Source organism: Molossus molossus, unplaced genomic scaffold (genome assembly GCF_014108415.1).
Source record: "Molossus molossus isolate mMolMol1 unplaced genomic scaffold, mMolMol1.p scaffold_m16_p_6, whole genome shotgun sequence".
In the NCBI taxonomy this organism is placed as follows: domain Eukaryota; kingdom Metazoa; phylum Chordata; class Mammalia; order Chiroptera; family Molossidae; genus Molossus; species Molossus molossus.
Genome location: NW_023425399.1, coordinates 23,951,877 through 23,957,876, shown reverse-complemented (window position 1 = coordinate 23,957,876; position 6,000 = coordinate 23,951,877).

Here is a 6,000-nt window from a genome sequence, read left to right as displayed (position 1 = left end):
TCACTTAGCACAATGCTCTTCAGGTCCCTCCATGTCGTCTTCAAGGATAAGAGATCTCTCTTTCTTACAGCTGCATAAGTAGATATTTTTTAAGTCCAAAAAAAAGTGCTGGTAATGACACAAGCCCAAAATGTTATGAGTTTTAAGTGTGACAACTTAAGTGTAAGTACTCAGCACATGGTTGGTGCCCACAGAATACTAGCTTACCTCCATTCGATGCCACCTCACTTTCTGCTTTTATTCCCTCCTTTCCTCCTGTCTTTTATTGTTAAAGTCCTAGCAGGGTTATTTTTTCATGGAAAGAAAAGAAATAAAAATATTGTCTTGGAAAAGACAGATTAAGGGACTAAGAGATAAAAGATCTTAGAAGGAAGGCTTAGCAGCAAGGTCAGTCCCTTCATCTAGGTTATATGACTCTAGGGTGATTTCAGTGATCAAGGTAGTCCAGTGTGAAAAGTACAATAAACTCTTTCAGGAACTTCTAATAACCCCTTTGTCTGGTCAGACAGATCCCAAACTCCTTGTGCCTGTGACTTATCTGTCTCACTAATGGGCCCTCAGCTCACGCACAGCCTGATATGCAACCACTCATGTTCGTACGCTTCTGCCACAGTCCAGAGAGCAAAGCCCTAGAAGAGATTTCCCCTAATCCCTCCAGCAAAGACAGTGCAACATGTCTTATGCATGTTACTGAGACTATGCACAGGTAATTGTGGGGTGACTGCAAAGTAATATGCTCCTGTGACCCCAGATGAGAAACCTATATGCATAAGTGTCAGAAACAAAATAAATTAATTTATAAAACTAGGTAATAGCAGCATAAACAGTTGAATATAAGTAACAGTTCTATTTATTTTGAACAATGTCTTTTTTGGCTTGCAATAGCAAATATAAAGAAAATATAATATTTTAGTACAATACAATATACATTGGCACTTTGTGTAGTTCCAAACCCGTTGGAGCAGTCCTGATTACCTAGCCACACAATTACTTTTTCATTTAAAATCTTGAATTACTTTAGTACAAAAATGTCTTTTCTTGTTGAATACTTGGGTGTATCCAACAGAAATTGTTATGCTTTCTTTCTTGGTAATTATTTGTGAAACAACAAAAGACTATTTACTCTTACATAGCTTTGGGTGCCTATTCCCTTCTGTAATAGACACTGACACATTCTTTTAGCTGCCTGGTGCCTTTCAACTCCCTCTTTGTTTTCGGAATTCCACACCTATGGCAACTATTACCAACTTTCCCTCAAATGCGTGCTCCCCTTCCACAGTATATAAGTCACTTGGAAGCTGTTGCCAAGGTCCCATTCCCCTTTTGTCTAAGTGTGGGCATGTGATTTGTTTTTACCAATGAAAGGTTAGGTGAAGTCACTGTCACTTCTGGGAAGAGGCTTTTAATAATGACATATGATTTCCTCATGTTACCACATATTTGCACCAACAGTCTGGACCTCATTGATCTGTTTATGAGAAAAACATAGAGTAAGTGTATGAGGCTGTTAAATGATCAGGATTAAGGTCTCCTTGCAGTGGGGGGATGCAGATCCAGGTAGGAAGGTTTTGATGTATATGATGGTGACCTCTACAAAGCAAGATCTTAAAATGCTTTCTGCAGTGTAGTTCATGTGAACCCACTCCCTGTTTTGCTGCACATGATAATCATCCTTGTTAGGACAGATCAGCAGAGACTCCTGTACTAGGTGATAGAATGGCATATGCATTTCACAGGAACATTATGCTTTACAATAATCTACCAGCACATCAAGGAGCACGAGTGCCCTAGAGCACCCTCTAGAGGAGCCACAGGATGTTTTACCTGGTTTTGTTTTTTTTTTTATCCTCACCCAGGACATTTTTCCATATTTTGTTCAGATAGAGTGGGAGGGAGAGGGAGAGGGAGAAGGAGAGGGAGAGGGAGAGAGAGAAACATAGATGTGAAAGGGACACATAGAGTGGCCGCCACCCGCACAACCCAACCAGGGCTGGGGACAAACTACAACCAAGGTACATGCCCATAGCGGGAACCAAACCCGGGTCTCTCTGGACCGCAGGCCGACGCTCTAACTGCTAAGCCAAACCGGTCAGGGCTTTACCTGTTTCTTGTAGGATGAACCCATCTTCTCTTCATTATAGATCTTATTTTCCTAAGTGCTATGGGCAGCGTATTTGGCTTTCACTGTCCTAGTTGTATAGTTCTAATTGGCTTAGTTTAATTTTTATATAAAATTAGACAGTACTTTGCCACTTAAAAAACAAAATAGATTATATCGGAGTATACAACTAGTAGCAGAGAGGCTAGGGAAACGAGATTGTCAAACAGGCAGGAGGTGATGAAGGACGAATCAGGGAGGTGGAGGTGGAGAGTGGGGCATGTGTGTGGAAAACTTAGGGGGTGGTCAGGAGAGGGAAAAACTGAGGATGAAACTTCTAGGTATCTGGTTCAGTCACCAGTGTATATGGTAGGGAAACATCTGCACCTCACCCCACATTATTACTTATGATGCTCTTTCTTCTTTTGGGAGGAGCTATCTTTCCATCTGACATTATTTCCTTTTAGCCTAAAGAGTTTCCATTAACATTTATTGTAGCATAGGTCTGTTGGTGATGACTGTTCTTACTTTTTTTTTTTTTTCCTGAGAATGTATTTCCGTTTTATTCTTTAATGATATTTTTACTGGATATGGAATCCTGAATTGACTGTTATGATTATTATTTTTCTTCCAGCACTTTAAATATGTTGTTCTACTCTCTTCTGGTCTCCAAGCTTTCTTTTTCTTTTTCTTTTTTATTTTTTTATCTTTATTGGTTATGCATAGAAGTTCATTTTCCCCCCATTGGCCCCCTCCTCCCCACTCCCACCCCCTTTCCGCCTTTTCCCAACCTGTTGTTTGTGTCCATTGGTTATGCATATAAGTTCTCTGGTTTATTTCTTCCCACTGCCCAACCCTCTTCCCTTTGAGGTTTGTCAGTTCTAGCACCAATATGTATTTTTTAAAAAAATTAATTAATTTATTTTTGTCACAGATGTTTCTCCTTTTCCCCCCACTGATTCCCCCCTTCCCCTCCCTCCCCACCCTGTCCCCACCTTTGTTGTCTATCTCCAAGCTTTCTGAAGAGAATTTAGCTGCTAATCAGATTGTTATTCCCTGTATGCAACATGTTCTTTTTTTCTTGCTGGCTTCCAGATTTTCTCTTTATAATTTGATTATAATGTTTTGACTATGCTATGCCTTGGTGTGGGCTTCTGGGTGTTTATTGATTAGAATCTTATATCTGCAAATATTTTATCTTTCATCAAATTAGAAAAATTTTAGCCATTATATCTAAAAAAATTTTTTCTTTCTCATTCTTTCTCTCTCCTGCTTCTGGCATTTCAATTACATATATGCTTCACTATTAGGCATCATCTAACAAACAGGTCCATGAGCTCATTCATTTAAAAGAAAATATTTTTCTGTTTTTCACCTTGGATAATTTCTATTGATCTACCTGCAAGTTTACTCCTCTTTTCCCCCCCTCATATTCATACAGTTGTTAGATGCATCCAGAAATTTTTAATTTCAGAAATTGAATTTTTAATTCTAATATTTCTAATATTTTTCTGTTGAGACTTCCCATTTCTTGGCTGAGATTTTCTTTCTTTTTTTTATCCTTACCCGAGGACATTTTTCTATTTTTCGTTCAGACAGAGAGGGAGGGAGAGAGAGGAAGAGAAAGAGAGAGAGAGAAACATTGATATGAAAGGGACACATTGAGTGGCTGCCACTCGCATGACCAACTAGGGCCGGGGACAAACTGCAACTGAGGTATGTGCCCTTAGCGGGAACTGAATCCTGGTCCCTCTGGACCGCAGGCCGATGTTCTAACTGCTGAGCCAAACCGGCCAGGGCTGAGATTTTCTTTTTAAAAGTCTTTCATTGATTTTCTAGAAAGAGAGGAAGGTAGAGAGAGATAGAAACATCAGTGTGACAGAGAAACATCTATAGGCTGCCTCCTGCATGCCCCCTGCTGGGGATTGAGCCTGCAACCCAGGCATGTGCCCTGCTGGGAAACCAACTGGGACCTCAGCCCACGGGACGATGCTCAATCCACTGAGCCACACCGGCCAGGCTTGGCTGAGATTTTTATTCCCTGAAAACATGTTTCTTTTTGCCTCCTTGTGGTTAATTATAATAATTGCTTCAAATTCCTTGTCTATTAGTTCTAATGTCTGGTTTTCTAATGGTTGGTTTCAGTTCAGTTTATTTTCTCTTGAGAATGTGTTCCATTTAAAAAATTCTTCATATGCTGTGAAATTTTGAATTGTATTCTGTACATTATGAGTGTAAGTTATGGATATTTTGTATTCTTCTATTTTTGTTTTTTCTTCAGTGAGTATTTTCCCTTTATTTCAGCACTAATTTTTCTGGCTGGACTTGAGTCACAAACTCTGTTTCCTGTGCAGCAGCCCCAGTCTCGTCTCATCTCTTCTTCTTCTCTCTCTCCTTCTTTCTCTCTAATGTCCATCGCAGATGAATGGAGAAATAAATTTACTGCTTAGTTATAAAAGGGAATGAAGTATTGATACACAACATGGATTCATCACAATAGAACAGAAACAGGCTCATAGATACAGACAACATTCTTTTTAAAAATCCTCACCTGAGGATATATATATATATTTTTATCCTCACCCGAGGATATTCTTCCATTTTTTTGTACAGATAGAGTGGGAGGGAGAGAGAGGAAGGGAGAGAGAGAGAAACATCGATGTGAAGGGACACATCGAGTGGCTGCCACCTGCACGACCAACCAGGGCCAGGGACAAACTGCAACCGAGGTACGTGCCCTTAGCGGGAACCGAACCTGGGTCTCTCCGGACTACAGGCCGACACTCTAACCGCTGAGCCAAACTGGCCAGGGCTGAGGATATTTTTTGATGTATCTCCAGATAGAGTGTGAGGGAGAGAGAGAGAGAGAAAGAGAGAGAAACACTGATATGAGAGAGACATCGATTGGTTCCTTCCTGCATGACCCTGACCAGGGCCAGGACTGAACCGCAACTGAAGTACGTGCCCCTGACTGGAACTGAGCCCATGACTCTTTGGTCCGAAGGCCAGTGCTCTAACCACTGAGCAAAAACAGTCAGGGCCAGAGAACCTTTTGATAGTTGCCAGATGGGAATGGGTTTGGGGAGATGGGTTAAAAAGGTGAAGGGATTAAGAAGTACAAATTGGTAGTTACAGAAAAGTCATGGGAATGTAAAGTACAGCATAGGGAATATAGTCAATAATATTCTAATAACTATGTATGGGGTCAGATGGGTACCAGATCTATCGGGATGATCACTTAGTAAGTTATATAATGTCTAATCACTGGGGTGTACACCTGAAACTAATATAATATTGTATGTCAACTGTAATTAAAAAATGTTAAAAAAAAGGATGAATCAAAATAATTATATAGGATTAAAGAAACCATACTAAAAAGGAGCAAAGAAACCATACTAAAAAGGAGTGTATATTGTCCATTTTTTTTAATGTAAAATGCAGACTAATCTATAATGACAGGAAGATCAGTGGTTGAGTGGGTGGGAGGTGGAAAGGGTCAGGGGAGAGAATTACAAAGCGGCAGGGGGAAATGTTTTGGGATGATGGGTATGTTCATCACCTTGACTGTGGTAATGGTCTTATAGAGTATACATATGTCATGCTTATAACTTTGTATATTTCAAATAAGTGCAGTTTATTGTATGTTAATTGTACTTTAACAGAGCTCTTTTTTTTTTTTTTAGAGAAAGACCACTACCATCACCAGCAGCAACAGCAAACAGAACTTTTAATTTTCCTTTATTAATTTTAGAGAAAGAGGAAGTGAGAGGGAGAGAGAGATAGAAACATCTGTGAGAGAGAACATCAATTGGCTGCCTCCTGCATGCCCCACACTGGGGATCGGGCCCACAACCTGGGCATGTGTCCTGAATCGAACCCGTGACCTCCTGGTAAATGGGTCG